The sequence below is a fragment of the Pundamilia nyererei genome, unplaced genomic scaffold (genome assembly GCF_000239375.1).
Source record: "Pundamilia nyererei isolate P.nyererei 1_Seehausen unplaced genomic scaffold, PunNye1.0 scaffold00032, whole genome shotgun sequence".
Lineage (NCBI taxonomy): Eukaryota > Metazoa > Chordata > Actinopteri > Cichliformes > Cichlidae > Pundamilia > Pundamilia nyererei.
Genome location: NW_005187433.1, coordinates 1,426,400 through 1,436,783, shown reverse-complemented (window position 1 = coordinate 1,436,783; position 10,384 = coordinate 1,426,400). Strand labels below are relative to the sequence as shown.

The window sequence follows — 10,384 nt, the reverse complement described above, 5'->3', positions numbered from 1 at the left end:
TGATCATTTTGCTCAGAACAAGGGTCACATGACCCGCAAAGCACCCTTTTTTATGTGAGCATGTACAGAGCCTGAAGCAGAAAGAAAGCTGATAACAACCATTGTGATACCTCTTCTCTCCAACTGGGTTGAGTCAAGCAAGCTAAAGCAAAGGAAGCCTGGCGCTGTTGAACGCCCCCACTGGACGTGCATGGGGTTGCTCTGACTGTATAACTGAAGACATGACATTACTATTGGCTAACAACTTGTAATTGACAGGATATTTACCAACGAGAAAATCTTATACCATCCTATTTTCTGACTCTAATAAAAAGTAACTAAATAAACTTCCTGTTTTATTCACCATTACTTTAAACTAGGGATGTGTGCGTTACTAGTCAACACAAGAAACACTAGTCTTGTTAAATAACTGATTCTAATTTTATTAATTCGCAAACAGCAGTTACCTTTTGGTTCACATATATTACAATCCAAACGCAACACCAGACAGGTTAAGCCCCTCCCTCTCTCATTGGCAATGATAGCAGCCATGCCAACTGTTATGCTGTACTATGATAAAGAAAAAGATCAGAAGGTTTGGCTCTGTCAGACTGATCCAACGGTACCACACAACCAAAGGGATGCATAATCACCATCTGCACAGAAACTTGGATAATAAACCACTTAACCGCACTCAGTAAACTTATCTGACTATGTGCAATTTTAAATACAAAGTAAATGGTAAATAGACTGGTTCTTATACAGCGCTTTTCTACTCTACCTGAACACTCAAAGCGTGTTACACAACTTGCCTCATTCACTTCTTCATAGAAGCAATTTTTTCTATGCCTTTTTTACCAACTGCTTTCTAGCTAACATTCACACACATTCATACCCCAGCAGACGCATCGAAAAGCAATTAGTATGTTGTGCAAGGATATTTGGCATGCACAGTGACATGCAAAATGTGATTAATGGTTTCACATACATCCTAAAGACACGTACAATATTTGCATTCCCTATTTTAAATTTTGTCGAACTGACTGTTCTCGGTTTTCTGTGGGGTTTTTTTTGTCTTTTAACCTATAATAGTTAACACTTACACATGAAACACCTGGTTCGACAAGCCCTGACGAATGAGGACATCTGGCGTAAAAACTTGTGTCAAATCAACAATGTAGATCCAATGTAGGCAGCAACTGAAAGACTAGCAGACAATGCAGTTGCATGCAATGCATGTATGTGCAGTAATGTAAACTGAGGCAAATTTGGTAGTCATTTGTATTGGTGTCACATGACGGCTGACTCCAATAGAGGTGAATACGCATTTAGTGTGGGTTAAAATATTAGAACTTCAGTAAAAAAACATCTATTTCATTATGTATAGTGTAAACCTACAAGCTGGGGTAAGAAATGGAGGACAAGCTTATTAATACCATTGAGGTTGCAGGAGCTACAGTGTGTGGCTCAACTTTGCTTTTAGATAGAGAAAGGAAAAAAGGGAGGCATCTTTCATGAAAATGAGCCAAATTACAGGACTTCATGGTAACTATTATATATTGTACATATATTTATTAGTTTCAGATGTAGCCATTCTTGTATTTGCTGGTTTGTGTTGTTGTGTTTGCACATTTCTGTTGCTTGTGGGGCTCGCACACAAGAATTTCACTCGCATGTGCTGTGCCAGTGTGCCTGCACATGCGATGTGACAATAAAAGTGATTTGATTTTGATTTGATTTGATTTGATTGGTGACCCCCTGGTAAGCTCTGGTTGCTAGGGAAAGATGTGTGTTCCCTGACCAAATGGTGAGTGTTTTCCTGAAATTGCTAGAAGTTGCTAGGTGAAACTGGTCACAAAGAGTGTGCTGCATCTTATCATTACTTTGGTTACCAAAGTGTTGCAGCCACTCATAGTTTGCATGGAAGAGCTTGACTTGCCTGCAAAAACTCACTAACCAACCACGCTTGAAATAACATGATGCAAGCTGGAAACAAGGCCATATCCTTTCAAAGTAGAAGTTGTGCATTATTGCTGAAACCAACAGTTTCAAAAGATGCAACCTTTACTTTGAATGGCCTCTGTTGTTGGTTTACATCACACTCTTTGCAGTTTAGTAGCTGCCAAATGTTTGGAGAGAAATTGTCACCTTCCATGCAACCTACAGATGACTGTGACAATTTTATTGCAACCAACACATATTGCAATGAGGTTTTCGCTGCAGCATTGTATACCTCTTTGTAAGCAGTTTCACCTAGTGACTCCAAAAAACCAGCAACCATTTACCATGAGCTACAATCTGGTCTTTGGGAATACATGACTGTGTTAGCAACTGACTGGGCAGTAACTGCAAGTATCTTCAGCAGCCACTCTCAAATGCTCAGGGAAAACTTATCCCATAGGGACACACGGTTGCCTGGTCCTGATGAAAAATGGTCTCTAGGCTTGGGTGACTGGGGCCAAATCTGTTGTAGAGTTTATGTTTCAATTTAACAACAGTATTTTTTTAATTGAGCCCTAAATATAACCAATTAGTTCTGATGCTTAAGATGGATCAAAACGCAAGTGAAAACAAGGTAAAACTAAAATGTGAAATTGGATACAATCCATGATGTTGTAAATTTATGTTGTTTACCTGTCTGTGTCAAGTGCTCAGCTTTATAGCACTAATGTCAATAGTCCCCACTTCTGTAAAGTGTTATGATGATAACCTACACCAGAACCAGCTCATTTAACATCAGTACTGTACTATGATGGCATTACAAGGCACACAGAAACAACATAACTTTCCACAATGCCAGAATTCTTTTTTTACTGTCACTGACACACCATTACCATACCACTGTTAGCTGTATCAGGTCACACACACACACACACACACACACACACACACACACACACACACACACACACACACACACACACACACACACATAACAATTTCTACACCACACCTGTGGCACTTCATTACCTACATATACTCATCTTTTCTTTATTACTTGTCAGTCTTATTTTGATCCCAAATTTCGGTTGTTCATCAAAGTTTTGTTGGTAAAAAGTAAAAAAGTAAAAATATGGTACCACCGCAAGTACAGCGTTGTTATCGGCACATTTGTTAGTTGAGCAGCTAATTAGCTGACTTGTCATAGCTACAATCTGTGTTCTGTGTTAAACCACACACACACACACACACACACACACTCATGCACAGATACACATGCCAGTGGCTCTGCGCATTCGTCCATGCACACAGAATAAATGGACAAGCTTGAGAGTACAACACTCAACGCTCACACAACACTGAAGTGGCAGCAGCAGCCTAATTAGAAGTAGTGGGAGCTAAGTGGGTGAATAAAACAAATGGGAAAGAAGAAGAATAAAGTAAAAGATAGCTCAAGAGGCAAAAGGAATTCTTTATTGATTGTTGCTTCAATGCAGCGCAAGTTTTTTTTTTAGGGTGGATTCTGACAGAGTGAACATCTTCCTCTGCCCAATTATAACACTCAAGCTCTAAGGAGTTGTCAAACATAGAATATAATATGTGCTCTGAAAACAGTGTAACAGTGAAATGGAACCACAAACAGATGGGGGGAAAGATAGGGGGTCCATCAGGGAGAAAAAGCATTAGGGAGAAAAACGAGGGAAAAATACAAACCGAGTACAGACAAAACACTACTTACATTTTGAAAATAAAACTTCAAAATTTACACCTTAAGGTTCACACTTCCTTGCTACCTCCCAGAGTCCTCAAAGAGACAATAGATTCTTCCTGTGGAGCTGTCTGCTTCCCCCAACTTCCTTACTAGACTCCCACCATTTGTCTTACTGTATGAGTGTGAGACTTGTTAAAATCCAGTGGCACCAAGGCATTATACAATAAAATAATGTGATTAATACATAAGTAAAAGAAATTTCTATACAGCATTAATCAAGTTACATCTCTAGTACAGTAATGTGATATATTACCAGTAGTCACACAGTAATTATTAATCAAGCAGGGTTGCCATTACTTATGTCTCGTAAGCTCTTTAATTACCTGCATGATAAGAGAGATAGAAAAAGAAGTGTAATCAAATTCATATGCATGTGCAGGATTCTTGGTACTTACACAGCACTATTCTTAATGAGCACTCAAAACTCTTTAAGGCCGCAGGCCACTTTCACCCTTTCATACATATATTCATGCAGCCCTTTATTCTATTCATTTAGGCATTTTTTAACAGAAATTATACACTCACATAATAGCTTTACACTGTTAACTGGAAGCTGCATGATGATGCACAATTAAACCTAAATCCTTTTCTATCACTTAGGACTCATGACTTTTTAAACACCGTGTCGCTGTCAAACCTCATTGAAAAGTAATAAATGCACTGTTTATTACTTCATCACGAGAGTGAAGTTGTGAGCTGTTTATATGTCGATTTCCAGCTTTTTTTTCCCCCACTGCAATTTTTCACATCATCAGATTCAATCATTAAAAATAGAGACACAAAATTCTTTATTATGATAAACATAATAAAACAACAGAAGTGAAGAATTGCATCCGACTATTGAATGTTGTTTACTTCAGAATAGGAATGTTATCACTTACTAATAGTCATCATGGAATAGTTAGGAAAAACGTGAAACGTTGTCAGTAAGTTGTCGGAAAAAATTTCAGACGGACATGAAATAAAGCAGATGGAATTTGTTATTAAAGGAGAGATGACATCACCTTATTATTCAATGCATTAGTCAGGGATTGGACTTTAACGCTCCTTAAAACTTATAGTGTCTATTAGAATTTGCATTGCTGCGAGATAGCCAAAACATGGTGTATCAGGATAAACAATACCATAAAGACAATATTTTTGACTTGATGGTTGTGAATAAAGTTGTTTCACTTGAAATATATTGAATGTCTTTTTATTCCACTGACCGAATTCGAACACAAGTTAGATGCTTAGTCTTCTTATTGCTATACTTTTGCTTGGGTTAAATCCTTTGCAGATCAATGTATTTCTCTGTCTAGACTTCAAACAATGGACCTAATCCCTACAGGGTGAGCTGTTAGTTTCAGTTGTGCAGCATAGTCTGATTGCTGATTGTTGCTTTGTCTCAGCTGGTAACACCAGTGGGCTCTCTGCGGGAGACATTTTGGCCCATTTCTCTTTCTGTTGATTCTGTGGTGGCTCTGGTTGAGCCCTACTATTAGAACAACCTGTCGAAATCGACGTATCTGTTGGACTCATGTTAACTGTATGGACATGAATTAAACAAAGTTCTCTTTGAAGGCCCTGTGGGACAGGAAAGACACAATTATTGGCAAGCAAGGAGTAGAGAGTTATTGGTCTGTGTAAATAGAGAAAAGACACACAGAGAAAAGAGAAATCCTTTCACATACACTAAAATATTGCAAAGGTAGATGCTTTTTCGGAAGGTACTAAGTGGTAATCCATTTTACTAGCTTGTTGCTGGTCTATCACAGTAGCTCATTTCCCAATGGACCTTCCTCACAGGAGAAATTTTTGATTTGTCAGAGTTGGGAAAGTACTCGGCCACTTAATCTTGGGTGCAATGTGAAAAAGGAAGACAAAACAGAACACTGAGAAAAGTCAAATGACACAGTTGTAACTAAAAGTGATCCAGTGGCCATTGATTGGAAGTATGTTTAGCCCTCTAGAAGAAGCAGCACAAGAAGAAGAAAACAACATTCAACTTTACTAAAAGGCTTTGTCCTAGTTTAAGTTATGCCATGGCTTCATATATTTGTCTAGCAAAGTTAAAACATGAATATATAAACTCTTGCCTGCAGTTGCAGTTGAGTATTTTTCATTTTTTGTGCTGCAGAACCTTCCTGGAGATGCTACTATTTTCACAGTCAACTGGCCTCATTAAATCCATTACACTTTTCTGATCTTCCACCACAAGCCACAGGGGCGAAAACTCTTCAATACAATAAGGAATTCTGCCAAAGCGCTGCCTCGCCATTAGCACTTTACTAAGGAATGTCACTCTGGATCAAAACACACTCGCAGCTGAAGCAGGCTCTCAGTATTCAGTAGGATGGAATACATAAAGAGGTAAGGGAAAAGCTTGCCACAAAAAGTGGAAACTATGTGGCACCAGATATTGCTTTTATTTATAATTTTTTTTAAGTGAAACAAAAGATGCTCTTCATATTTTGAAAATTTTGAAATTCCCTTATATCCTAGATTCATGATGCCATTGACTCAATTTTTATTAACTTCACTGTTGTGTCTTAGTACACCTCTCAAATGCATATGCCTTCTATTCTTTAAACCTTATCACTGGGATTTTGTTTGAAATTTGAGTCTGCCTTAATAGATTTTCATATTTCTTGCACAGTGGTTTCCTGCCATATGTCGTCGAAGCTCAAGAGCAACCATAATTTAATTCCAACCAAACACAGCGGCAGGTGATTTCAGTGATTGCACCCTACTCTCTGGTTGAAGGTGCTAATCAGTGTAATCAGCAGCTCCAGTGTTTGGTAGTAAAGAAATTCAGCAAAATGTTAGCCCTCTGTGAAACATCATTGGAGGCAATTACTGTAGATGAACATACCCAGTCAACACTGACATTGAGTTAAATTTGTAGTGCAACACATATGTGATCGTGATTCACACAGGTTTTGAAAATTATGCTATTATTTCATTGTTAGATAATGAAACAACGCAAAACAACATACATATACACTCATCAGAGATGTGAATATCATCGCAATGGGTTTTTAATGGTTTCTTTGAACTGTTCTTTTTCCTGGTTCAAATCTTTCAAATGTCATACATCTTTAACGGCAAAAAAAACAAAACCTGGAGTTTAAATTTTTTCTTAATTTTCTCTGTTCCATACAGGTCAAAAATATGTATATGTGACAACAAATATTTCATTAAATGTCTCTTAGCAAGTTGCATCTTGAGCACATACTATTGGTAGCCATCGAGAAACATGACACATTACATTGCAGTGTCAAACAACAGAAGACAATGTCCAAAAGTGAGAGAGAACTTTGGATCTTTGCAAGCATATGTGCAGATAGCATGGTAACGCCAAGCTAGCCAAGAATGAATGATGTTAAAGCTGAGTGAATGCCGACCCAAGCCCAGCAGCCAGACCCTGAACTTCAACAGGTAACAAAGGCAGTGACGATCAGTCAGGCTGCAGCCTATGTTTCTATCTGTTTATGTTTCTACTGTAGAATCAATGTGGAGATCGTTTTGAAGTTTCTGTGGTCAGGGTTGTTTTGTGTTGTTGACTTTGTGTTCATACCTAAAAACTACAAGAAAGCTTGTATGTGTGTCCTCATTAGGACAGACGTTTGTGTTGGCCTATGGGTCTGTAGCCTGAGGTTTATATTGTTAACAATAATTGTCAGGTTATTTTACAGAGAAATTAGAAGGTAATAAGATAAGATAACTCTTTACTGTCATTGCACAGTCATACCTAATACAATAGTACAACGAAATTAGAAATGTGTAATGCAATGAGTTGTGTAACAAATTACTCTCTCCAGCAATAATTAAGTAACGTACTCATTACTTTTAAAAAAGGCAACAAGCAATGTGTAATACATAACTTTTTTTGAGTAAAGACAGCAAAACTCTTCACAACAAAGAGTGGACATACTTTCAACATGCACAAACATTTGACCACAAAGCATGCAATTAATGTGCACAAATGTAATGTCTTTGATATGCTGCTTAGCGATGGTGGTGACTGAAGGGGGAGCCAATGAGAATCCAATGAGAAACAATAAGAGAATCAATAATGAATCAAATTGGTAAATTCTTTTAAATTTGCATCCTCATGCTATATGTAATAGTATTCTAGCATTTCTTATTTTACCATGAAACAATCTTTTGTTTCATTCTCTGTTCCCATCTGTTATCGCAGTTGCCATTGTGTCAGCCTGAGATACTCATCAGCCTTCTGGAAACTGACACTAAAGAAAAGCTCATATGATTAATATAACGCCTCCAGAGATGTAACTCAGTTTTATTCAATGTTGCAACACATATTCTGTTCTTTTAAATAGAGATTTTCTACTTCCATTCCAAATGCATGCTTTGCCTTATAGCTTATTGCAGGCATCAGAGGGCAACAAAGAAATAGACTTAAGATGAAATATCAAATAGACTCATTAGCATACAGATTATTGTTTGAACATCTAAGCATTTCAATGCCCAAAGTAAAATCACTGTTGTAATCCCTTTTAAAGAGGATTTATCTGAAGTCAAGAGCATAAAGATGAACCCCTCTGCTTTCACTTTTTAAACAAACTCTTGACCAGCCTTTCTATTTTGCTCTTACTTTGTTTAAGTACTTGTATTGTGCATAAAGCACACTGATACAATAATAGGTCTTAGAAGAATATGTACTTTCAGGTTTAAGCCTACACCAGTAGTTCTCAAACTTTTCACAGTGAGTACCACCTCATAAAATATATGGCTCTTAAAGTACCACCCTTATGACTGACATCAAAGTACAGTAATATAGGGCTATTTAACACCATATACAGTTTACAAGAGACAATTTCATTTCTTGTATGAATGTTATTTATTTTAACTCATAAACAGGATGTAACAAGTGATAATAATAACAACTTTACTGCATTAAATCATTCTTTTATTGAGTGGTAAAACGTTAGCGTTCATCCTCCAGCTTCACTGTGTTTATGCAGCCCGTTCTCACTCCCGAGGCGTAACATGTCGACGTTTTGTCACGTCCCGCAGCGTTCCTGAGGAACGCGAAAGGAGACCTTCGGCGTTCTTATGGTACGCGGCGGGTTATGGCTGGAATCCAGTGCAATGACGCTCCCGCGGTAATAGATGTTCCAGCCCTGTATTCCAGCCCTAAACCTAACCTTATCCCTAGCCCTAACCATAACCTTATTCCTGATATTAACCAGGACTATAATGATGTTAAATAGCGTGTTTCTAAGCAATTTGAAGAAAAAGAGCGAACATGTGTAGATGGAGTCCAGACGGTTCTCATATTTCCTCTTTTTTCCGAGGTCGTCATTTAGGAACGTGGTGGGTAGCCGAAAACGCAATATGTTGACGATTTGTCACCTAGCATAAAATGTTACGCTTTGGGAGTGAGAACATGTTGGTTTATGTTATACTAACCATTGTTGTGTAGTGTAACAGTTGCTATTGTAATGCAGTGTATCACCACATGGCGGCGCCTCCTGTCTCATGACTGGTGTGTCACCCCCTTTTTTGGTTCTTCTTCGCACTCCTCCTGTAATGGATGCTCCCGTGTGTACGCGGACTAGTGTGCTCTTTAGTAATGTGTGGTAGAGGTAGCACTCTTATTTTTTTATTTTTTATTTTTTTAATCTTTATTTATAAAGTTTTGCACATGTAATTTAGCACTCTTATTTTGATATTGTAAATAAATGAGTACTTTTTAGAAAGTCGGAAGCTGTTGCTCATTCGCTATCCATCTGCACACCTCCGCGGCTGGCTTCATCTCCACTGCACGTTACAGTAGCTAGCCACCATGTAGCACATCACTATATACCAGCTAGCCCAACTTCAGTAACCCTACAAACGCCACTGCTGTTTAGTTTCCTGTCTTCATTTATGTTAGAAGTGATAACAGAGCTGTACGTTTTAATTTTTGCTGTGGTGGTTAAGCTGCCAGATTTCTGGCTTCACGACCCTCCTTTGTGGTTCGTGCACGTCGAAGCTCAATTTGCTCTTTGCGGCATTTCAGCCAACGACCAAAATATACCATCATGTGGTGGCCTCGCTCGATCCGCTGTCCACCCGTCGTGTGATGACCGCGGAAAAGGGCTGTGTTTTTGCCATCAGCATTTAGGCCCTGCAGCACGGCGCTGTCTACCGCCTTGCATTTTTAAGGACCAGGGAAACAAGCCCGCCAGTGCTCTGTGGCAGCCGCGACAGCTGGCGATAAGGAAAAGCTCACACTCGGGAGACGCCTCAGGAACTCTCGTGTCATCTTTGCATACCTCCACAATGATATAATTTTTAATCTTAAACAAAATTTTGGGAGATTTCCCACGTACCACTAGAGAGAGCCCAAGTACCAATAGTGGTACACGTACCACTGTTTGAGAACCACTGGCTTAGACTACATTTACCCCCTGTGTGCACACTAGCATTACATAATCCATCTGTGCTCCAGATATTGACTGCTTTTTTTTTTTTTTGCATTCCCCGTCAACATGAACTGACACTGCTTCAATAATGGTGGGGCCCAGACTCTGGAGAGGCCAATCCATCACTGATAGTCCTTTTCCACTAGTACCTACTCAACTCATCTCAGCTCGACTCAACTTTTTCTTTCATTAGGTAGTAGCACCTTGTACTAGGTACCCTTTTAGTACCTCCTTGGCTGGACTTCCAAACGACCTTAGTCAACCCAAAAATGTGATG

General features: G+C 38.7%; 1 long non-coding RNA gene across 1 annotated transcript in view; it reads left to right on the top strand.

Annotated features, from left to right (window-relative positions):
- LOC106456162 (uncharacterized) overlaps positions 1–9,182 on the top strand; it is a 21,279-nt gene extending 12,097 nt beyond the window's left edge. Inside the window, exon 3 of the long non-coding RNA XR_001290326.1 lies at positions 9,123–9,182. This is a non-coding gene — a long non-coding RNA (uncharacterized LOC106456162). The remainder of the gene's footprint in view (positions 1–9,122) is intronic.
- The last annotated feature ends 1,202 nt before the right edge of the window (positions 9,183–10,384 follow it).